The sequence below is a fragment of the Bos grunniens genome, chromosome 9 (genome assembly GCF_055505025.1).
Source record: "Bos grunniens cultivar Pamir isolate PY7600 chromosome 9, Bosgru_T2T1.0, whole genome shotgun sequence".
Lineage (NCBI taxonomy): Eukaryota > Metazoa > Chordata > Mammalia > Artiodactyla > Bovidae > Bos > Bos grunniens.
The window spans coordinates 82,428,462-82,454,441 of NC_141173.1; the positions used below are offsets into that span (position 1 = coordinate 82,428,462).

Here is a 25,980-nt window from a genome sequence, read left to right on the forward strand (position 1 = left end):
AGTACACATGTGCTTAATTCATGCACAAACGTTAGGCCAATTTTACAGCTCAAAAGTTTCAAGCGCAGAAAAGCCATGTAACTTGCTCGTGGCCCATGGTCACACACAAGCCAGTTCTGCCATCTTGCAACTTCCCGGTTTTTCCACCCCTCAGGTAGTAATAAGTAAATATATCACTATAAGTTGTCGTTTGGGCAGGAAAAGAAGAAATTCCCTCCATGAGAGAGCAAAGTGCCTCAGAAATACCTGTATTTCTGAATTTTCATTGCAAAATTTCCCCAGCTAAGTACAACAGCAAATGGATTGCCCTTGAAACTACCCGGCCTGCCTGTGAAGTACCCTGTTGGAAAATCAATAAATGGCTTTACTTAAAGGTGATCAGGTGACACATTTGCTTGCTCTGCTAGCATTATGTGTTTACTTTTTCTATCGATTATTAATACTACTGCAATTCAGATTAATGAATTTATAAACTATCTGCAAAGGGCTTATAAAGTAAGATAATAGTATAATGCAAGGAAGTCTCCTTGTATAAGGCACTTATTAAAAAATTACATACTTTTGAATCTTATTGAAATCGCCACATCTCTTTGCTCTAATTGTAGTTACCCTCCATTAACAGACGAAATCTCAAAACTGTGTAAGTTTGTGTACTTTCACACAGATAATGGGGATTTGAACCCAGTTTTGCTTGGATCCTAAACCTTGGCTCTTTTTCCTACACTTCAGGGAGAAGAGAAGACACTAACAAAAATACATGAAGTCACATGTCTTGCAAAGTGGGAAGAAAGAAGATATCAAATTCTAGTAGTTATTTTCTTAAATTAAGTTTCTATAGCAGAAGAACCAAACATAATGCCTAGATTCACAGCTTGTTTTTGTAGAATGAGAAAAGGGCCTAGTATAGTGCCACACATATAACCATATATTTGTTGAATGAATGAATGAATTCAGCAAAGAATTAATGATGTGGTACTTGGTGGTGTCTATTAAGTCAATAGGTGTGATTCTTGTAAAAATGACACTATAGCAAAGAGGTTTTCCTTCTCCCTCTATTTTTTTTCCTCACTGTCTTCACTCTTCAGTCACTATTGACCAGTAAAATGTGCAAATCAAATGTTAAGAGGAAGCAAAAGCAAAAAGGAAAGCACAAAGGAAAAAGGAACATAAGCAAGAGGTGTGGAGAAAAAAATGGCAACCCACTCCAGTATTCTTGCCTGGGGAATCCCATGAACAGAGGAGGCTGGCAGACTGCACTCCATGGGGTCATGAAGAATGAAACACGATTTAGCGACTAAACAGCAGCAGCAAGAGGTGGGCGCGGTGACGGGGAAGAACGAAGAGGGACATCCTTTTCCTTGCCTGTTTCTCAGGAAAAGATTTTATACCTAAAAAATACGAAAGAAAAAAAAATTCAATGTTCAAAAATGTAATGATCAAAGACATTAAATCCTCTAAATGGTGAGATTGAAGCCATAGCTTTGTTTTTATTGCATTAATATAACAAAAGGCAATATTTTGTTGAGGCAGAAAATAAAACCTGCCTCTAAGCAACTTGTTGGTGCCACCCCCACCAACTGGTTAGTCCTGCAGTGACTTTGGAGGGGGTAGGGGACGGAGGTACGCTTTTAGATAAGAAAGTCAAGTTCACTACCTCTCCCTCAGGCAGGGAAGCAATCATGCAGGAAGTGAACTTTCAAAGACTTTCAGAAACGAATTCAATAAAGGAAGTGAGAGAGGGGGCCTACAGGCAACTTTCAAGGAATAGGTAATTTTTTCAGAAATTCTCAGGATGAAACGGTAGCTCTAATGAAGCTAACGTTTTAATGTTTACCCAGGCTCGCTGACTCAGGGTCCGTGCTCTGTAGCCCATGCTATTAAGCGCTCACGCTAGACCACCTGATGTAGATACGGCAGGCTAGAGAGCAGAAAGGGAGGGGGAAAGGAACTCCAAATGACCTGCAGAAGATGTGAGTTTCTGGAGCTTGAAGTTTAAAGCAAAGTTTAAAGAAACAGGTGAAGGGGGTCAAAAGGTCAAAAACAAAAACACAAAGAACATCTGTTAAATGAATAAATATGTTGGCCAAACTGCAATCTGAGTCATCTCTTATAAAAAACAAGAATACAGAATTGACTTTACTCATTCAACTTTCATTCAATAAATATTTGGTATTTTTAGTTTTATCACAATGTACACATCCAACTCATGGATGAATAAACATCAAAGTTAACCATATTGAGACAAAATGAAAACTTCAACTCTGCATTTTTTTCATTGAGCACAAGATCAATTTTGATGTTCAGTAACTGAAATATAATTTTTTTAATTATCCTTCTGTATTTTTAATATTTGAAGAGAAAATCACTTACTGTATAATTATCTAACAAGACCAAAAAAGTAAATGTTTTTACCAATAAATACATACAAGGATTAAAAAGGATATTTGTCTCTACTCACAGATTTTTGATCCCATCACTTCATGGCAAATAGATGGGGAAACAGTGGAAACAGTTGCTGATTTTAATTTTTTGGGCTCCAAAATTACTGCAGATGGTGATTGCAGGCATGAAATTAAAAGATGCTTATTCCTTGGATAATATGGACAGCATATTAAAAAGCAGAGACATTACTTTGTCAACAAAAGTCAGTCTAGTCAAGGCTATGGTTTTTCCAGTAGTCATGTATAGATGTGAGAGTTGGACTATAAAGAAAGCTGAGTGCTGAAGAATGGATGCTTTTGAACTGTGGTGTTGAAGACTCTTGAGAGTCCCTTGGACTGCAAGGAGATCCAACCAGTCCATCCTAAAGGAGATCAGTCCTGGGTGTTCATTGGAAGGTCTGATGTTGAGGCTGAAACTCCAATATTTTGGCCACCTGATGCAAAGAGCTGACTCCATTGAAAAGACCCGGATGCTGGGAAAGATTGAAGGCAGGAGGAGAAGGGGGGGACAGAGGATGAGATGGTTGGATGGCATTACTGACTCAATGGACATGAGTTTGGGTAAACTCTGGGAGTTGGTGATGGACAGGGAGGCCCAGCATGCTGCAGTTCATGGGGTCACAAAGAGTCGGACACGACTGAGATACTGAACTGAACAGATTTTAAGAGTAAGGTTATAAGACAGTATACCCTGAAATATTGGTTTCTCTGATGGCTCAGACAGTAAAGAATCTGAAATGAAGGAGACCTGGGTTCCATCCGTGGGTTGGGAAGATCCCACGGAGAAGGGAATGGCAACCCACTTCTGTATTCTTGTCTGGAAAATCTCATGGACAGAGGAGTCCATGGGGTTGCAAACAGTCAGACACGACTGAACAACTAACACTTACACCCCAAAATATCATAACTTTTTTATTGAAGCAAAATATGGAGCACCTCTATTAAAATTTTGCTGTTGTTGTTTAGTCTCAAAGTCATGTCCAACTCTTGCGACCTCACAGACTGTAGCCTGCCAGGCTCCTGTGTCCCAGCAGGAATACTGGAGCTGGTTGCCATTTCCTTCTTCAGGGGATCTTCCTGACCCAAGGATAGAACCCATCTGTCTTGTGTCTCCTGCACTGGCAGACTGATTCTTTATCTCTGAGCCACCAGGGAAGCTCCCTATTAAAATTAAATCAAAATATAAAAGGCAAAAAATAATGGAAATTCAAGAAAAAGTTGACAAATCCACTACTTGTTGGATGAGATCATGGAGAGGACATGACCACTGGTAGACTTGAGAGCTGAACCTGGGCAGTCAGAGGTCCCTGACCCCTCCCCTGTCCTTGGATTATTCACTCTACCCACCTTTCCCACAGTGCAAACTGTGTTCAAGGATAGAGTCTTGAGAGAGAAAGGTGTTACTGAGACCACCTGAATGGTGTATGAAACTTAACCCAGTTAAGGCCTCTATATAAACTTTTTTAAGATTAGTAGGTGCAGAGTTCTATTTATCTTTCAGCTGCCCAAGACAAGCCTCATATGAAGTTTGCTTGCTTATTAAACCTGCCACCTGCCAATCTGGAGTGGTCTGCCTCTTACTAGCTCTCTCCTTGCCCTCAGTGTACAGGGACCAGTTTAAGAACCAACACTACTGTAGCAGGAGATTTCAACAGAATCTCTCTACATTACTTTTGGGTTAAGCAGACAAAAATATTAAGGATACAGGAAGTTTGAAAAACATAAATAACAAGTTTGATCTATCAGACATATATAACAATAAAACAAAGCAAAATTTGTTCCCCAACCTCAGATTGAGAATACTGCTCTCCTTAGTTATGTATCTAGTTAGGACAACCCTGATATCCAGGTTTCACTGGCATGTCCAGCAGACCTCGGCTTGTGAATGCAGTATCTTAGTTGTGAATATACTGCACAGTTGTACACTCTACATTAATTGCCCTATGCTCCCCACATACCCCAGCTACCTTTCATACACCCAGTTCCATCTGGGTCATCATCTGCTGAGAGATGACATGAGCTGCTAAGTGATGGGTGGTATTAACTGCTCACCAACAGGTCAGACTCCTGGGAGAGCCTGAGTAGTGCTGGGGGCTTGTGACCCCAATGCTCAGTGCCCCATACCTAATGACAGTGTTCTTCAACCTCTGCTGCCCCTCAGATGGCATCTGGAAGGAGGCTGGGCAAGGGGGCTGACGGGGGGGAGGTCATGTCCCAGAGGCTAGAACATGCTCCACCCAGTGGGTGGTGGGGAGTTCATGGTTGTTTCAGCAGACAGCTTCTAACCCTTAATGACAGCTTCAAGCCTTGTCCCCTTCCCTGTTCCAGCTAGATAGCCTGGCATGACCCTGGAGTGCATGCTAAGTCACTTCTGTCATGTCCTACTCTTTGCCACCCCATGGACTGTAGCCTGACAGGCTCCTTTGTCCATGGGATTCTCCAGGCAAGAATACTGGAGTGGGTTGCCATGCCCTCCTCTTCCCGACTCAGGGATTGAAGCCACATCTCTTATGTCTCCTGCACTGGTAGGTGGGTTCTTTACCCACTGAACCACCAAGTTTAATCTCTCTAGGTGCCTGCAACAGGAGTAGCCTGATGGCCAGCCACTGTCCATCTTTCTTCTTGGTTCCAGGGTGGGAACAGGGAGGTTATAACTCTCACTTGCTCCCCAGTCTGCTCAAGCCTGAAGGAGCCAGAGCTTACAGAAACCGTAATGAGGAATTCTGCAATCATTTCTTTGTTGTAGTAATGAGAACCATTTATAACATTTATGGGTTTTCTTTCCTTATACATTTGCCTTTTGGACACATTTCCAGGAGCTCATTAGTTACTGATGTAAAGGACTGCCTTAGTGAATACATTACTCCAAGTTTATGGAATTCTCTTCTCGCACCACAGCCTTCCATTCTGCTCTGTTCTCTCTTGCTTCCTATTTAAAAAAAACTCAATGACCTTTAATCCCTGGACCCCCTTCCTATTTTCTCAGTCCATTACCTCCATTCTAACTTCCTTTATCCGCCTACCCGGTATAGGTCAGTAATTATTTTTTTAATGCATATATTTCCTTACCACTGTGAAAATCTTCCGGAGAAGGCGATGGCACCCCACTCCAGTACTCTTGCCTGGAAAATCCCATGGACGGAGGAGCCTGGTAGGCTGCAGTCCATGGGGTCGCTATGAGTTGGACACGACTGAGAAACTTCACTTTCACTTTTCACTTTCATGTGTTGGAGAAGGAAATGGCAACCCACTCCAGTGTTCTTGCCTGGAGAATCCCAGGGACGGGGGAGCCTGGTGGGCTGCCATCTGTGGGGTCGCACAGAGTCGGACACGACTGAAGCGACTTAGCAGCAGCAGCAGTGAAAATCTTCATTCCCTTCTGGGTCAGGAATCTACCTCCCCTACTCTTTTACGGTTCTTTCCCAAATGTTTTGCATGTTGCTGAAGTACCAGAGGAATATGTTAATAGGATCCACAGTGAATTCATATAATCTAAAAGCATTTATAAATTTTTAGTATCGTTTTCATCCTCTCTCCATTGCATGCTCCATCTCTACAATTCTAAACCTTTTCCATCCAAGACCTTAACTGATGCCTCTTCTCACACTCAACCAATGGGGCTACTTTCTACTTCAAGTAGAGTACTTCCTACCCCCAGGAGTTTCCACAAATAATTTTTCATCTTTCCATTATTTATCTTTCTTTCTTCTCTCTGAGAAACTGCTACTCCCCGTAAAAGCTAATCCTTTGGCCTTAAACCTCCAATTTCTCCAGGATTAGTAGTAATAGTAGTCGCTCAGTCGTGTCTGACTCTGCAACTCCGTAGACTGTAGCCCTGTAGCCTGCCAGGCTCCTCTGTCCATGGAATCCTCCAGGCAGGAATACTGGAGTGGGTAAGCTATTCCCTTCTCCAGGAGATCTTCCCAACCCAGGGATCGAGCTCAGGTCTTCTGCTTTGTAGGCAGATTCTTTACTGTTTGAGCCACCAGGGAAGCCTCCTCCAGGATCAGACTCTCTACCATTTGTCACCTTTAACTTGTGTTTTCAAAGTCCTCCACTTTGTGGGCTCTAGGGTCTCTGCCTTCAAGCCAAGTCTTTATTATTCTTTAAATAAAAATTATTAATATTAATATAAAATTGTTCAACATCTCTGCTATTTCCTTAAACTATTTACATATAGATAGTGTTCCTTTACCATCAAACTTTGTCACTGAATGTCTATTATCATTGCCTCAAATTCTGGCCTTTGCTCTCTGCCAAACGTCTTAGAATCCACCTGCTTTGGAATTTGGGCTTCCCAGCCATTCTACTTTACCTCCTTCCTTAGAAATAAATGTTGTTGTTGTTGTTTAGTCTCTAAGTTGTGTCCAACTCCTTTGTGACCCCACGGACTGTAGACTGCCAGGCTCTTCTGTCCATGGGATCTCTCATGCAAGAATACTGTAATATTCCTTCTCTAGGGGATCTTCCCAACCCAGGGATTGAACCTGCATCTCTTGTGTCTCCTGCATTGGCAGGCAGCTTCTTTACCACTGAGCCACCTAGCAATCAACAGTCACGTCCTAATTGCTGGCACACTGAGCTCAGTCTTCTTCATCCTTGACGTCTCTGAACCGTTTGCCAGGTTGACCTGCCCCTCCTTCTCACTCTCCTCCCAGGGACTTTTCTTTTTTTAAAGGAAAATTAATGTATTTTTAAAAATTGGTTACATGACATCTACCTGAGTGAGTGAGTGAGTGAAATCACTCAGTCATGTCCGACTCTTTGCGGCCCTAAGGACTGTAACCTACCAGGATCCTCCGTCCATGGGATTTTCCAGGCAAGAGTACTGGAGTGGGTTGCCATTTCCTTCTCCAGGGGGCATCTACCTGATACTACCCTTATTAAAGGTTCCTTTGGTAACCCATCAGTTTGCACACTTCAAAACAAGCCAGATTCCTGACATTCCATGTCATACCTCAATAATCCAAAATTATGTGAACTTCAAATACCTACATTTTATATACTCTTTCAATATTTTCTACCTATAAACTTGCTGGGGAGACAGAGAAAGTCTTGGAAAGAGCCCCAAGGAAATATCTAACATCTCTGTGCTGTGCTTAGTCTCTCAGTCGTGTCCAACTCTTTGTGACCCCATGGACTGTAGCCCGCCAGGCTCCTCAGTCCATGGGGATTCTTTCTCCAGGCAAGAATATTGGAGTGGGTTGCCATGCCCTCCTCCAGGGAATCTTCCCAACCCAGGGATCGAACCCAGGTCTCCTGCATTGCAGGTGGATTCTTTACCGTCTGAGCCACCAGGGAGACCCATCTAACATCTCTAAGCAGAGGCAAAGCAATTATCAAGAAGCTAAAGAAAATCCTACATGAAATTATCTGTCCATTCAAAGCTATTATCTCTGAATTGAGGAAATAATGTCAGCTCTGGCAGTAAACAATTTCTCATTTAGCCTCTGTGATTCTGTATTGCTTGATCTTTCAAACACACCGGAAACACTCTTTATCTCCATCCTTTCCTCTTCCCCTTTCCTAAATGTGGGGGTGGTTCCTCAGTGTTCTAGCTTCAGACCTTTTCCCTTTTCTGTCTTCTCTCATTCTCCTTTCCACTCATGTCATTATTAAGCCTGTTATGAATCACCTGCAGGCATACAAATTGTGAATTTCTAGCACTGAAAGATCATGAGTCATCTTCCCCTGGGCTTCCCACCAGCCCTGTTAACTCAGCATTCCAACCTGAACGCAGTATCTTGTCACTCTAACCAGTTTCATATTTCAATTTTCGTAATTGTATCACCACTGCCATTCTCCTACATATCCTACTTGAAAACTTTGTGCTTTTTAAGTTTTTTCTCGGTCCCATTTCTCCCATATCGTACTCCCTAAATGTTATCATAAGTGTACTGGGAATATGCTTGGCATGTATATTCTTAGGATACCTATCTACCTTGTCTTGAATTACAGTATGTGACAATTTTAAGAGAAAAATTCTGTAAAAGGAAATTTAAACATTACTAGTTAGATACTTTAATATCAATGATATTATTATTCACTCTATAAAAATGTTCTTTATGGCAAGAACAAGATGTAAAACTCAACCTCTACTTTAAAATTTTAATAGGCTAAAATTACATGCAATTATATTTGTACTTACTAGAAAAAAAATTAGTAACATTGTAAACTATATTTTTAAAGTAATTGATTTTATTATGTTTTATGGATGGAATTATGTTCCCCCCAAATTCATATGTTGAAGCCTTAACTACCCAAGTGCCTGCATTCAGAGATAGGGCCTTTAAAGAAGTAAAGTAAAAAGAATAAGGGTTGGGCCCTAACCCAACACGGCTGTGTCCTTATAAGAAGAGGAAGAGACACCAGAGATTCACATGCACAGAGGAAAGGCTATGTGATGACATAGGGAAGGGAAAAAACAACTATCTGTAAGCCAGGAAGAGATCTGCACCTGAAACCGATCCTGTTGACACCTTGATCATAGATTTTCAGCCTCCAGAACAGTGAGAAAATAAATTTCTGTTGTTTGAGCCAGCCAGTCTCTGATTTTTTTTTTCTTATGGCAACAGTCGATGCATTATGAAAAATCTAAATATACAAGAAGAGAATATAGTCAAATAAGCCCCCGTATAACCATTGCTCAAATTTAATAATTACAGTTGAACCACTGGATTCATGGGTTCTGTACCCTCAGTTTGAGAATACGTATATTTTTTAAATTCTGGAGAGTTCCAAAAAGCAAAACTTGAAATTTGCCATGTGTGGACAGGAATTTACATAACATTTACATTGCATTTACATTGTATTAGTTATTAAAAGTAATCTAGAGATGGTTTGAAGGATATAGGAGAATGTACCTAGGTTATATGCAAATATAATATTATACTATTTTATATAAGGCCTTTGCACATCCACAAATTTTAGTATCTGAGGGGTTCTGGAACCAACCCTCTATGGATACTGAGGGACAACAATACCAACATCTTGCCACATGTATAATTTTCTTCCTTTCATTTGCTGAAGCATTTAAAGCGAACCCTAGACATCAGCTTATTTCACCCCACCTTCCTTCACTGTGCACCCCGTATACAACATCAAAGCCATTGCCACACTAACAAAATTAACAATAACTTGGAATTGTATAAAACCTAGTCCATATTCAAACTCTTCACAGTGTAAAAATGTATTTTTACAACAGATTTTTATATTGTCTTGTTTTGTTTCAGTCAGGACCCATACAAGTTCTATCCAGGGCATTTTATTGTTGTGTTTCCTAAGTTTTTTAAAATGTGTTTTATTTTCTATGCCATTGATTTGTGGAAGACACCGGGTCCATGATGTCCACATTCTGCATTTGTCTGTTCACTTCATTCCTGCGACTCTTGTTCTTCTAGCCCCATGCTTCCCATAAACCTGTGCTATTTGGTTTGTTTTCTATGTTTTGTTTTATTCCCTCTACCTTATGGGTCACTTATAAAAACATGCCTTTCAGTGATGCCTTTTTTCTTCTGAATTCATCTCAGTTGGTTTTAGTCTTTTAATAGGTACCAATTGTGATGAATTAGTCATATTCTAATGGTTTCCCTGAGTGGAATGATGACATAGTGTAGGATCTGAAGACATATAAACATGAGTCAAATAAAATTATTTTAGAAGAAATTCAGGAAATGATCATTGTTTTATGTGATTCTGTTCTTTGATTCAGTATGCCCTACTGTAAGAATATTCTCTCTTTAAAAATTTACCCATTTAAAAAGAAATAAAATACTCCCACATGCCAATTACTTTTCCTGATTATGAGGGCCGGATTTTGAAGTTTTTAGATGTATAGAGGCAATTATTTTTAAATAACTGGAGGGATTTAGCTTATGTGTGTGCATGCATGCTATTCTTTGCAATGTACATGCAGAATCTTGTGTTTGTAGATTAAAACTGAAACTTAGTAAGATGAAGTGTCTTTCCTAAGTATATAGAGATATCATACTTATATATTTTATCATATATATAACTTTTTCATAAGTATGTAGTTTCTAAGTATTCTTTCAAGTCTTGATAATTTCTCAATGGTATGGAAATTTCATGAAGGATATGGCACAATTATAATTACTTACATTTATTAGGTACCTACAATTTTGAGATATTAGTTTATACTCTTTATATCTAATAAAGCATTTAAACTTCATAATAAACCTAAAAATAGATTCTAGAATTATTCCTATTTAATAGGTGAGGAGTCAGAGTCATAAACCGATTAGATTCCAAGTTTTTTCTTACAGCCAGTAAGTAGCAGAGACAAGTTTTGCATCTAGGCAGCTTAACCCCCTGATCCTTAGAGGCCTGATCCTGAGCCTTAGATCCTTAACTTCTATGCTGTGCAAAGCCTGTATTAAAGTGGTCTAAGTACAAGGGAGGCGGAAGTCACTAATTGGTTCTCAGCCTGTGCTGGCCAGTGCCCACTTCCCCCATGGCTCCGGGGAGACTTCTCCAGTTTCAGAGGGGATTCAGGGAATCCCCATCCAAATAAGGCCGTGCTGGATGGATCTGAGAATACTGCTGATGAGAAGCGGAAAGCCCCAGCCATTGAGAGACTTGAAAGATTCTAGCTATTTCCCTTCCTGTCTCTTCTGACAGAATTAGTCAAAGTTAGTTTTTAGCGACTGCAGCAGGTCAAGAAAGAAGTGGGTATCAGTGCCTTTGAAGGAGTGCGGATCTAATCTGTGTCAGGCCACACTGCCTAGCTCCACCAGGCCTTCCAAGAACACTGAGGATAGAGGAGTTTGCATTTTGGAGATAAGTTCTGATAGAACTGACTTCGTGACAAACTGCTTGTCACACGTGCCTTTTTAATCCTTCATGCTGAATGGGTGTGTGTGTTCAGTTGAGTCCGACTCTTTGTGGCCCTATGGCCTGTAAGCCTGCCAGGCTTCTTCTATCTGTGGAATTTTCTAGGCAAGAATACTGGAGCGTGTTGCCATTTCCTACTTCAAGGATCTTCCCAACCCAAGGATCTCTTGTGTCTCCTGCATTGGCAGGTGGATTCTGTATCACTGCACCACCTCAGAAGTCCCTGTGCTGAATATGTCACTTTAGATCTTCAAAGACTTCAGCAAAGAAAACCTGTCTAGAATAAAAAGACAAAAAGTTGCAATTGGATTGGTTGGGCTTTGTTTTATTGTAAAACCCCTCTATGTATCTATATTACAGCACCTGGAAAATTGTTGTTAGAACTTGTTTTAACTATATATATATCAGTTTCTTAGGGTTGCTATAACAATGTACAACAAATTAGGTGGCTTACACCACAAAATTTTTTCTATTCTTAATTTTTTGAAAAATTGTTATAATGTTTCCACAGTGGCTGTACAACTTACATTCCCACCAACAGTGCACAAGGGTTCTCTTCTCTCCACATCCTTACCAACACTTGTTATTTCTAGTCTTTTTGAAAATAGCCATTCTAACAGGTGTGAGCAGCGAGCAGGGGCTACTCTTTGTTGTGGAGCGTGGGCTTCTCATTGCCGTGACTTCTCTTGTTGCACAGCACAGGCTCAACAGTTGTGCAGGCTTCAGAATTTGCAGTACACAGGCTCTAGAGCTCAGGGTAAGTAATTGTGGCATGTGGGCTTAGTTGCTCCGTGGCATGCAGAATCTTTCTGGACCAGAAATTTGACCCATGTCTCCTACATTGGGAGGCAGATTCTCATCCACTGTGTCACCAGGAAGTCCTTGTTGTGGTTTTGATTTGCATCTTCCTGATGGCTAATGAGGTTGACCATCTATTCATGTACCTGTTTGCCATCTATATGTCTTTGGAGGAATGTCTGTTTAGACCCTCTGCCCATGTTTGTTTTTTTGCTGTTGAGTTTCATGAGTTCTTTATATATTTTGAATATAAACCCTGTATCAGATATATGATTTGCAAGTCTTTTCTCTCATTCTGTAGGTTGCCATTTCACTTTGTCAATGGCCTCCTATGCTGTGCAGAAGCTTTTTATTTGATGTAGTCCCACTAGTTTATTTTTGCTTTTGTTGTCTTTGCCTTGGTGTCAAACTCATAAAGTTGTTGAAAAGACAAAGGTCAAGGAGCTTACCTCCTGTGTTTTCTTCTAGGAATTTATGGTTTCGGATCTCATGTTCAAGTCTTTAATGTGAGGTATAAGACACTAGTCTACTTTTGCATGTGGTTGTTCAGTTTTCCCAATATCATTTATTGAAGCAATTGTTCTTTTTCCACTGTACATTTTTGGCTCCTTAATCATAAATTAACTCAACATATCCATTTGGATTTATTCCTGGGCTCTCCATTTTGGTTTATTGACCTACATGTCTGTTTTTATGCCAATATCATACTGTTTTGATTACTAAAGCCTTGTTCAGTTCAGTTCAGTTGCTCAGTCGTGTCCGACTCTGCGACCCCACGAATCACAGCACACCAGGCCTCCCTGTCCATCACCAACTCCCGGAGTTTACTCAAACTCATGTCCATTGAGTTGGTGATGCCATCCAGCCATCTCATCCTCTGTTGTCCTCTATTCCTCCTGCCCCCAATCCCTCCCAGCATCAGGGTCTTTTCCAATGAATCAACTCTTCGCATGAGGTGGCCAAAGTATTGGAGTTTCAGCTTCAACATCAGTCTTCCAATGAACACCCAGGACTGATCTCCTTTAGAATGGACTGGTTGGATCTCCTTGCAGTCCAAGGGACTCTCAAGAGTCTTCTCCAACACCACAGTTCAAAAGCATCAATTCTTCAGCACTCAGCTTTCTTTATAGTCCAACTCTCACATCCATACTTGACCACTGGAAAAACCATAGCCTTGACTAGACGGACCTTTTGACAAAGTTTTGTCAATTTTGTTTATTTTGTAAAAATCAGTTCATAGTTTTATTTATCTTTTCTATTGTCATTTTAGTCTCTATCATTCATTTTCTGATTTTTATTTCCTTCCTCCTACTAACTTTGGACTTCATTTATTCTTTCTTCTCTAGTCTTTGAGGTGTAAAGTTATTTTTTGAGTAATTCTTTTTTCTTAATGTAGGCATTTATTGCTATGGACTTGTCTCTTAGACTTTCTTTTGCTGTACTACATATCTTTGTGGATATTGTGCTTCCATTTTCATTTATCTTCAGACATTTTTTAATCTCTCTTTTGATTTCTTTTTTGACCCACCGATTATTCAGTAGCATTGCTTAATTTCCCCATATTTGTGGATTGTATAGCTTTCTTCTTGTAATTGATTTTGAGTTTTATACCATTGTGACTGAAAAAGATGCTTGATATGATTCTATTGACTTAAATGTATTACTTGTTTTGTAGCTTAACACATGATCTATCCTGGAAAACGTTCCATACACACTGAGAAAAATGTGTATTCTGTTGTTTTTGGTTGGAATGTTCTGCATATATCTGTTGAGTCTCTTTGGTCTAATATTTTGGTTATAGCTAACGTTTCCTTATTGATTTTCTGTCTCAATGATCTGTCCATTGATAGATCTCCTACCACTATTGTATTGCTTTCTATTTCTTTCTTTAGATCTGTTAGTATTTGCTTTATGTATTTAGGTATTCCTATGTTATGTGCATAAATGTTAACAAACATTATATCCTCTTGTTTGACTGATCCTATTATCATTATATAATGACCTTATTTGTCTCTTATTACAGTCTTGAAGGAGTGGCCTTATGTAGGAGTTAAAGCTTTTCAAACTTGCCCTAGCTCTTGGTTTGTCTTTCAAATCTTCGTGATTGCCCAGGCAGCCTACATTATTTTAAGGGGTTCCCAGCAGTTGAGGATATTCCAAGAACTAATGTCTCAAAAGTGAGAATCTGACTCCCACCTAGATTCAAGCTGCTTGGAATCCAGACCCTCAGCCAGCAGCTTTTAAAGTATGCACATAATTCATCTTTCAGAGGAAGATTGGGAGAACAGTGTTTCTGCCTGTTCCCTCTGCACTTAGCCCTGGGGTAATAGTTAAGGACTGTTTCTTTCTTTGTTACTGAACACAAGTCCCAGGTGCACCAGAGCTAAGCAATCATGGGATGTGTCCTTTGGGTGGCAGACAAAAAACCCAGGGTGCCAGATATGTACACAAGCTCATTTCTTGGAGACAACAATGGCCCCTATATGTGTGTTCAGTTAGATGCCTGCCTCTCAGGTGGGTGCTTTAAGACAAGCAAATAAGCTCTCCCAGAGTCTTTTCTTTTTTAATTAATTAATTTTTTTGGCTGGGTCTTTGTTACTGCATGAGGGTTTTTCCTAGTTGCGGTGAGGAGAAGCTCCTCCAGTTGTGGTAAGTCGGCTTCTCATAGAGGTGGCTTTTCTTGGTGCAGAGCACCGGTGCCTGGCAGGTGGGCTTCAGTAGCTGCGGCTTGCAGGCTCTAGAACACCATCTCAGTAGTTGTGGCGCTTGGACCTAGCTATTCCTCGGCATGTAGGATCTTCCCAGGCCAGGGATCGAACCCATGTCCCCTGCATTAGCAGGCGGATTCTTAACCACTGGACCACCAGAGAAGTCCCTTTCAGAGTCTTACTGGTGACTTTTCAGTCAGCTGCCTCTGTGCTGAGCCTGGGTGTGTCTATGGGAGCCCTCAAAGAGTGGTTTCTCAGTTTGCTATAATCTTGTGGATCTCATGAATGTGAGCCCCTTGGCTTTCAAAGCTACATGTTTTGTGGGCTAATTCTCAGGGGCAGGTCTTAAAAGCTGGAGTACTAGGTATAAGTCAAACCCTTCACTCCTGAAGTAGAAGCTCAGGGTCTGAGTTCTTTCCTGACTGTGGGTTGGTGCACTGAGGCTGGGGTTTATGGTAAGACTGTTTCTCAGCCTCTCCTACCCTCTTCAATGTGTGTGTGTGTGTTTTCTCATTTATCTACTCTGTTGGAGTTACTTAGCTAGTTTGTAGGCTTTCTTGTTTGTTTTTTCAGAGAAATTTGTTCCAGATGTAGCTATAGATTTTGTGTGTCAGTGGGAGGCAGTGAGTTCAGAATCCTCCTAAATCACCATCTTAGCATGGATCTGTTCTTTTTTTTTTTTTTTTATGAATCCACCACAGGTATACATGTGTTCCCCATCCTGAACCCTCCTCCCTCCTCCCTCCCCATACCATCCCTCTGGGTTGTCCCAGTGCACCAGCCCCAAGCATCCAGTATCGTGCATTGAACCTGGACTGGCATCTCGTTTCATACATGATATTTTACATGTTTCAATGCCATTCTCCCAATCTCCCACAATGTGGCCTCCAACATAGATTTTCTCAAAAACCTTCAGTCTTGACTTTCTTTGAACCACCCATTCTGGCCAGGGGCATCTTTCTTCCTAAAGTACATATTTTTACATCCATTTTTTTTTTCTTATTATCTGTTCTACTCCTTCTAGAACTCCTCTCCCTTCCTCCTTTTTGTTTATCTCAGTCACCCTTTGCTCCTTGCTCAATCGTGTCCGACCCTTTGAGACCCCATAAGTACCCTGCCAGGCTCCTCTGTCCATGGGATTTTCCAGGCAAGAATACTGGAGCAGGTTGCCATTTCCTCTTCCAGGGGATCTTCCCAACCCAGGGATGGAATCTAAGTCTCCTGCAGTTCCTGCATTGGCGGGCAAATTCTTTATCACTGAGCCACCTGAGAAGCCCTTATCTGAGTCATGTGCTTACTAAAATGCCAAGTTCAATACACACTTCTTTCAGAAGAGAGTCCCTGCTTATATGATGTGACACGATTTCAGAGATATAAAAATGGGGCAGGGGAGGTGAATGTGTATTTTCAAATAAATTAAATGCAATATGTAGCATGAAGCTGACAATGTTTAACAGACTACATATTTATAGGGGACAACTCTGGTGTATTTTTTCCCAGCATCCATTCAATCTTCTAATAACTGTTTCCCTATTTCTCTCAGTGGGTCCACTTTCTGCTGTGGGGTCAGGTACCACTCAGGGCATTAACTCCACTTGTAATCCAGGGGAGGAACACATTCCCAAGTCCAAGTTAATCAATGTATTAATGCCCCTAGCCAATATGATTGGTTCAGGAAGGGTTTTGGATTTGAACCTAGAAGTATATAGCTCCTGGAGCTATTGGCAGCTTTCAGGAAATCGATGTAGCCCTGAGGAACCAGAAATTAAGAAGAGAAAAACAAAGTTCTGGTTTGGTATTTGAATCCTGGATCATAATGAACCAAGGACAGAAGCACTTGGACTGGTTAGTAACACAAACCCCGAAGTTCCCTTTTTGCTTCAGACAGTATGGATCTCAATGTCTTTCTTTTGCAACTAAAATAATCCTGATTTAGAATAGAGAAGACAAGTTCCTAGGTATAAAGACACATTCAATAAATATTTATTGCATGCCTACTATATACCAGCACTGCATATAATTAATGAGTATATAAAAATAAGTAAAATAATCTCTCCAGTCAAGCTCCTCTTAGGTAGGAAGGGAAAATCTTCCAGCAGCTTCACCCAGGTCAGTCTGGCATTCTACCTTGACTCCTTTGTACACCCTGAACCAGAGAAATAGAGCTTCATGTAAGTGGCTATGTCAGGAGGAATTTCTGAAAGTAGTACTATAACAGACACAATTTGGACTTTTATTAACCACATATTTGTGGTAAACTCTACCCTTAGAAAACCATAATCTCTCATTACAAAAAATTAAGACATGATACCAATTTAGAGCATAGATTTAACACTATCTTTTAAAAGCAGCAGTGCTGTTTTAAGGGGGCTGTTTATTAAAGATACCACATAAAAATTAGAGGGTAGTTTGAATTAAATCCTTTTTTAGATTTATGTGCTGTGCACTTCTGATATTTAAGGTTCAGTTAATTGGTGGAAATCTGGAACAGAAAATATTCAGCAGATTAGGCTGAAGAACAAAGAAAGGAAGGGCCATCCTGGGTACAGCACTTGCTGTACAAATCAGTGCCTTATTTACTTCAGTACTTAATATGACAGATAAACCAACTGATGCTGATTATTAACATGCTAGGCATATAAAACTGCATTTTAGCAATCCCACAAATAGTCCGACACTGAAAGATTTCAGCAATTTAGAGCTAGTCATAAAGCTCATAAAAAGCTCATAAAAATCAGTATTATTACATTCATACTTGAAAAAATGAGCCAGTTATTACTGATACTAATTGGAATTTTAAAAAATCAAAGGCTAAGTGAAACACAGAGTTTCAGTAGAAATCTGTCCATATATAATATTATTATTTGAAACTTAAAAAAGGACACGTAGACACAACGAGACTCAAACTTTACCTTAATTGCCCAGAACCTTGAGTCAGAGGCAAAAGTGAGCTTTCATATAAGTTAGTAATGATACATTAGGATGAAAAGAGACCTTAATGATCTGTAAGATTACCTAGATGTAGGGCAAACTCCTCATTTATAGAGGAATAATCAATTGAATACATAAAAATATGATTTTTATAAAGGCAACAGGCAGCCCTACTCTGACATAGAACAAATTTGAGGTAATTTTACAGACTTTGAATATCAAAGAAACTTTCTGTATGGTGATATCTATATCTATTTCTATCCACATATCTAGAAATATGTATAAATATATACATATATATAGTGTAAAAATTCATCCTTCCCACAATACAAAATCAATAACCACTATGCCCAAACTTTGACTCTCTGAAGAGCACTGTTAGGAGCAATGCTGGCATTTTACAGCCCACAGAATGTTCTAAGCAAGTCTACGGCCATACCGTGCTGAATGTTCCCAATCTCATCTGATCTCGGAAGCTAAGCGGGGTTGGGCCTGGTTAGGATGCACTGACTGAGCAAGACATGCCCTTTGAGGCTTCTCTGGTGGCTCAGTGGTAGAGAATCCACCTGCCAATGCAGGAGACATGGGGTCAATCCTTGGTGAGGGAAGACCTCACATGCTGAGGAGCAACTCAGCCCCAGGTCCACATCTACTGGGCCTGTGCTTTTACAGCCTGGCAGCCACAACTACTGAGCCCACGTGCTGCAACTCCTGAAACCCGGGTGCCCTAGGGCCTGTGCTCCACAAGAGAAGCCACCACCGTGGGAAGCCTGTGCCCTGCGACTAGAGAGCAGCCCCTGCTTGCCGCAACTGAAGAAAAGTCCACACAAAAACGGAGACCCAGAATAGCCAAAAATAAATAAGTAAATAAAATTATACATATTAAAAAAAGACATGCCCTTTGGCTGGCTCTCTGGAAATGGCATTCAGATAGTTTCACCTCCTTCTCACTAGAAACATTTCCAATAGTCCTGGCCTATGTAGGGTTGCAATTTTTAATCTCATTATAGAGTTTGTAGTGAGACAAATTACTGACTTAAATAGTGAATAAGCCTACATTTATGGTCTTGTTAAAAAAATACTGTTAAATAAATTCACCACGCTTAAATTTTTTAAAAAGAGATGTGATACAGAAGCATGAACAACCAGCTTAAATATAATACATACAGTAAACATACTCAAGTGCTCCAAATACATATGAATAACCCCAACAAGCCCCTTCTACTGTAGCCACCCATAAAGATATGTAAATATTATTTAGCATGCATTCAATTTCTCATTAATAATGGTTTTTTAATAAAAATAAGTGTGTGCTATCAAACTATAGAATCCTTCGTATAAAGAGATCTTACTTGCTACCTTAAAAATTCATCTCTATGCAAGGGAAGGAGAGGGTGAGAGAAACTGAGAGAGTAGCACTGAAACATATATTAATACGTTACCATATGTAAAACAGATAGCTAGTGGGAAGTTGCTGTATAACATAGGGAGCTCAACCTGGGGCTCTCTGACAACCTAGAAGGGAGGTATGGGATGGGGGGTGGGAGGAAGGTTCAAGAAAGAGGGGACCCATGTACACTTCTGGCTGATTCACGTTGTTGTATGGCAGAAACCAAGATAACACTGTAAAGCAATTATCTTCCAATTAAGAAATACATTAAAAATTCATTTTCTATGACATGAACTTCACAAAGTATGTGAAATTAATTAACACTACATGTCTTACTAAGGTAAATTCTAAAGAAGTTCTAGGGCTGAGAGAAAAGGTTATTGATGTACTGGCATCATTACACTAGTCATCTGTTGAGTTTCTTATGACAGAACAGCAAGAATCAAGAGATAAACAGGAGGGAGATAAAACCTAAACCAGAGAGAACACTAAAGACCAGGAAAAAATGAATGTCTAATCCGCTCACAACCGCAGGAGGACAAACATGTTTTCACAATCCAGACTCTAATAATTACAGGCCTATTTAACTTCACTGGCAAACAAGGTCCATATTTAGCCCTGTGCGAGCATATTATACTCACCATCCCCAAAGTGGGTCCTTACCGAGATGTACTAACCCCAGATTTTATTTTCCATATGTTGATAAATTTTATGTTTACAGGAATATATCCATTTCTTTTAGGTTGTCTAATTTGTTGGTATATGATTGTTAATAGCATTTCATGATCCTTGTTGTTTTTATTTTTATTTCTTCATTCTAATTTCAAAATTGTATTTTTTCAAAATGAAAAAATTAATTTTTACTTTTTCATACCACGTGGTATGTGGAACTTCTCCCACCAGGGATGGAACCAGTACCCCCACAGTGGAAGCAGAGTCTTGAGCACTGGACCCCCAGGGAAGTCCTAATAATTATCTTCTACTACCTACAGGAGATGTTCTGTGTTTGGTAAAATATCCTTTCCCCAAGAAACTAAGAAAAAGAATTCTCACGTGAGCCTATAAAAATGGATATTGTGAAGTTGCTTATTAAATCAAAAATATATTTTGAGATCGACTTAGCTTAAGGTTTTCATTTCATGTGAAATTCTCAAGTTATTTGAGTACTTGATATTTTTCACATTGCTTACTCATATACCAAGTGACAGGCAATGTATGTTCAGCATTTTCAATGACCCTCTCAATTTTACCCAGTCTCCATTGCTTCTTATGTACTTGTTTACTCATTTATTTATTTATCCATTTATTTGTGATTCAGCAAATGAAGTTATTGAGTACCTGATATTCTAGAATTGGGCGATGCCCTGATGTACTATGTAATTTATGACTTTATTTTTATCCTCTTTAAATTATATGTTTAGTTTTCTGAGGAACTGACAAACAGTTTCATTTGTATATTTTTTAAAACACAAAATACTTCTATGTCAAATGGGTGGGTAGGTAGGTAGATAGACAGACTGAGAGAGACAGATGTCTGGTGGAATGGATAAACTGAAAAAACACTCATAGAAGTCATTTCAGTGGTGAGGATGGAATTGATATGAGAAGAGAGGAAAAATTAGGCTAGGAGTGATCAAAGGGAACATTAGTTTTATCTGTAGTGCTTCTTTTCAGTTTTTTGAAGGGCCATACTCACATATATTATTTGAAAAATTATTTTAAAAATGGGAAAGAGGGAAGTAAATTTGATAGAATATAAACAGTTGTCAATTTGAGGTAGAAGGAATATCCATGTTATACTGTTCTTTATACCATTCTTTTTTTTAATTAGAGAAAACAATTTTTTTTCTAAAAAAAATATTACTTGATCTATATAAAAATTGGTGAAGGAGATAGGATCATGATATAATATTATCCTTACTGTAAAAGGCAGAGTTCTGAAATAGTGGTGGGTCAGAACCAGGAGTAGGGCTCTGGTCTGCTGGTGGAGGGCTTGAAGAGGAAAGGGGGGCTGAAGAGGTGAACACCCTAAATTCTTTGATGCTGTGTGCCAAAACCCGTGAAATTGCTTATTTGTTCCCCATTTTTGATGATATGAAGACATTTCTGATCTGAAGTTGGCTGCTTTTGTAAGGCAACATGGAGGAAGAAAGAATGAGGTTCAGGAGAATATAGCAACAAGAGGCAAGGCTAGGGGACAGATAACAACTGAGGACAGTTGATGGGAAAAGAGGGGAGTGGAAGAAAGGAAGGATTCTGAAGTAACACAGATCAAAGTCAGAGAGCTTCAAAGGGCCGTTTGCAGCAGGCCATTTGTGCCAGCCAGAGATGAGATGGATTTTCCCAAGTCTTGATTTCCTACCAGCACCCCTGACCTCTTCCCAGGTTTCACTATTTCCGTGCTAAGTGACTGAGAGGGCAGGTATGTGTAATGTGTGTATTGTAGGTAAGGAAAACGAAGGACAGGAGGAGCCTGGAAGGAATGTGGGATGTGAGATAAAAAGCCAGTTAAATTAAGAACAAACTGTCATCTCTCTGAAGTAGACCAACTGTTGGCTGTCAGATCATTCAAAGCCGACGCTTTGTCAGATATATCTTCCAGACACTAACAAAATTAGTAAACAAAAACTTCCAAATTCCTCAATAACATTTCTTTTTTCACATCCTTGCCATGGAAAAAGATCGCTTCATAACTAATTTGTGCAATATAATTAAGTCTCTTTTGTTTCTAATGTCTTTAAGTTGCTAGTTTTAGAGACACGAACAGCATCAGGGCTGAGAACAAAGAACTCTTCACTCACAAATGTACTTATTTTCAGCTGAGGAAATTAGAATAATCTAAGAAGGAAAGGAAAGTTATCTGTGGTTATGAGTTCCACCTACACACTGCCAGCAAATTCATTTTCCTCAAGCTCAGGGCTGAATACATCATTTCTCTATTCAAATTTCTCTCGCTGACAAAAGCAATATCCCCCCCAAAAAAATTTCTCAAAATTATATTGGTATTTCTTGAGAAAAGGAACTACTAGTTCAAATAAGTTTAGAAAATGATAAGCAAAATTTCTTACTGCAGAACTTTAAAAAATTAACCTGAAGCATGCAACTGCATGGTGTAGAGCAACTCTGAAACTTATTTAACCAAAATATTCCCTTGCCCCTATTCCCTCCCAAACCCCTACCCCCAAAAAACCATCTGTAACTTTTCATGGAATTAGAATTCTGTGAGACATAGTTTGAAAATCTTGAACGACCTTGTGAAAAGCCTGGATGCTAAAATCAGACCTGGGTGTAAGTCCCTGCTCAACCACTTAGTAGCTGAGTGATATTATGCTAACAACTTAATTTTTCCTATTTATGTTTGCTTTTTGGTAGAAAGGGATAACCACCTTTTCAGGGCCGTTGTGAACATTAACTGAGATAACATTGTTATCCCTGGATTTAGGCCTCAACCTGCTTTTCCAGCCTTCTGAAGAAAACAAGGACCAGAGAGTGAAGGGCCATGAGTTATTGGAAGTCATGGTAAGGTTTTAAATAGGAGTAAGTGTTTGAATTCTCCTGCCCTTCCTAGGGCAGCTTGTTCATATCTCCAGAGCATGGTCATGCTTTGCCCTGGTTTTACACATATAAGTCTTACTTATTACTCAAGATCCTTCTCAAAAGCCTCTTTCTCAACAATGCCCTCTTCCATTCCTTCACAGGCATTTTGTAAATTCTTGTAAACTCTCTCACCTTTTTTTCCCTATACCTTTCTTCTAGCACTCAACTCATGCCATTACAGATCACAGGTATTTATATGGTACTGTATTTATTTCCCTGACAAGTATCCTTCTAAGGTAGCGTCCTTATTTTGTCCCATCCTTGTAAGTGTGATACTGTGATCTGTAGTATTCATTACATATCTGTTAAAGAGAAATATGTTTATCACTTTATGGTTCACAAAGTGGCTTTCTAATTACACCACTGAAATAAACATAAAAAGAACTGGTTTTCTCCCATTAGCAGAAATCTACAAGCTTAGAGCTCCTTCCAAAAACTCCTTCCAAAGAGCATCATCTGCTGCCCTCCTGTGTTTGATTCAAAAATTATTTCATACCAGTACAGAGTTACAGGTTCAATTATATGTATTTGGACCGCATTTTATTTACTTTCAAAGCCTTGAGTGGATTTTTCCTACATAAGTGATTATTCCCATTAAAATTATCTTTATTCAATACATTTCAAATTACTTTTTTTTAGTGTTATATAAGAACTTTCACATTGGTTTGATAGTCCTTCATTATAACCTACTAAACTTTTAATATTTCCATTTTTCATCTGAGGCAGTAACTTATTTCCAATTATTCTAATATGATTTTCTACCTGTTTGGGCAACAGTATGTTTAAGACTTTGTACTTTGGAACTAGAAAGACCTGGTTCAAATCCTGGCTTAGCCACAGAGCATCTGTGTGACCTTGGGCAAACAGCTTTTCTGAAACTGTTTCATCTGTAAAACAAAGATAATTCCTCCTAGAGATCACATCAGATAAAACACTTCAGTTCAGTTCAGTTTAGTTCAGTCGCTCAGTCGTGTCCGACTCTTTGCGACCCCATGAATCGCAGCACAACAGGCCTCCCTGTCCATCACCAACTCCTGGAGTTCACTCAGACTCATGTCCATTGAGTCAGTGATGCCATCCAGCCATCTCATCCTCTGTCGTCCCCTTCTCCTCCTGCCCCCAATCCCTCCCAGCATCAGAGTCTTTTCCAATGAGTCAACTCTTCGCATGAGGTGGCCAAAGTACTGGAGTTTCAGCTTTAGCATCATTCCTTCCAAAGAAATCCCAGGGCTGATCTCCTTCAGAATGGACTGGTTGGATCTCCTTGCAGTCCAAGGGACTCTCAAGAGTCTTCTCCAACACCACAGTTCAAAAGCATCAATTCTTCGGCGCTCAGCCTTCTTCACAGTCCAACTCTCACATCCATACATGACCACAGGAAAAACCATAGCCTTGACTAGACGGACCTTTGTTGGCAAAGTAATGTCTCTGCTTTTGAATATGCTATCTAGGTTGGTCATAACTTTCCTTCCAAGGAGTAAGCGTCTTTTAATTTCATGGCTGCAATCACCATCTGCAGTGATTTGGGAGCCTCCCAAAATAAAGTCTGACACTGTTTCCACTGTTTCCCCATCTATTTCCCATGAAGTGATGGGACTGGATGCCATGATCTTCGTTTTCTGAATGTTGAGCTTTAAGCCAACTTTTTCACTCTCCACTTTCACTTTCACCAAGAGGCTTTTTAGTTCCTCTTCACTTTCTGCCATAAGGGTGGTGTCATCTGCATACCTGAGGTTATTAATATTTCTCCCAGCAATCTTGATTCCAGCTTGTGCTTCTTCCAGTCCAGCGTTTCTCATGATGTACTCTGCATAGAAGTTAAATAAGCAGGGTGACAATATACAGCCTTGACGAACTCCTTTTCCTATTTGGAACCAGTCTGTTGATCCATGTCCAGTTCTAACTGCACACTTAGTACACCATAAAAGCTATCAATATATTAGCTATTATTACTATCTGAGAAGCATGTTTTCAAATATCTCCTTCCTTTGCTCTGACCTACTCTAGTAAACTTGAAGACTGCCTAAAACATAAATTAGTATACTGTCTAAATTAAGCCTTATCTTTTCACATTCAACACAACATTTATTGAACACTTGTGATATGCTGACACCATTTGAGACACTTGAGATTTATCAAGTAGTAAAACAGACCCAAATCCTTGTCCCTGTGAATCCTGATAGTATAAATTCAAGCCAGTTCATGTATGTCTCTATGTTTCTAACTTTCTTCTAAATTCCTGCAGTTCTTTACTGTCCACATTTTCATTTGATTCTTTATATAAACTACCCTATACTATATATCCAGTCTCTTCCTATTTCCAATGTGGGTTGTCATCTCTCCTGGTCTACTGCTACACATTCCAATTAGAGACAAGGGCTCACTCTCATTCCAGTTTTGTAAGGATGAGGATTTACAGCTTGACTCCTATTCTTTATAGGGGGAAAAGCATCAGTACTGACACTTTATCTGCTGACAATTATAGTCCATTCTCTGTTACATTACCTATATCTATTCTCAACATAACAGCCAGAAAGACCCCTTTAAAAAGTGGTTCAGTTGTTTTCCTGGAAATGATGGCCCATTTCATTCATTTTCTGAGAAAATATCTGCTAAATACTCAAGTCTTGTTGTTGTTCAGTTGCTCAGTCGTGTCCGACTCTTTACAACATGGACTGCAGCATGCCAGGCATCCCTGTCCTTCACCATCTCCCAGTGCTTGCTCAAACTCATGTCCATTGAGTTGGTGATGCCATCCAACCAAGTCTAAATAATATAGTTTAATCTATCAGTCTATCGGTTTTTTTTCCAAGTGAAAATGGTGGATATTTCAGAGAATCTGTGAAGTTGACACTATTTTAATAATACTTAGATTTTACTATTTTAACAATAATACTTAGATTTTACTTGCCATTTTCACTGCATTATCTTGATATAAAAGCAATCATAAATAAAACTACTAGCTGCTGCTGCTGCTGCTAAGTCGCTTCAGTTGTGTCCAACTCTGTGCGACCCCACAGATGGCAGCCCATGAGGCTCCCCCGTCCCTGGGATTCTCCAGGCAAGAACACTGGGGTGGGTTGCCATTTCCTCCTCCACTGCATGAAAGTGAAAAGTGAAAGTGAAGTCACTCAGTCGTGTCCGACTCTTAGCGACCTCATGGACTGCAGCCTTCCAGGCTCCTCCGTCCATGGGATTTTCCAGGCAAGTACTGGAGTGGGGTGCCATTGCCTTCTCCGAAACTACTAGCACTTAGCATCAATCA

At 39.8% G+C, this 25,980-nt stretch overlaps 1 long non-coding RNA gene across 1 annotated transcript; it reads left to right on the forward strand.

Moving 5' to 3' along the window:
• Positions 1–24: 24 nt before the first annotated feature.
• Positions 25–1,378, forward strand: LOC147366256 (uncharacterized). Its single transcript, XR_015133286.1, has 2 exons — positions 25–154; positions 730–1,378. It is a non-coding gene; the product is annotated as an uncharacterized LOC147366256 (long non-coding RNA).
• Positions 1,379–25,980: the final 24,602 nt, after the last annotated feature.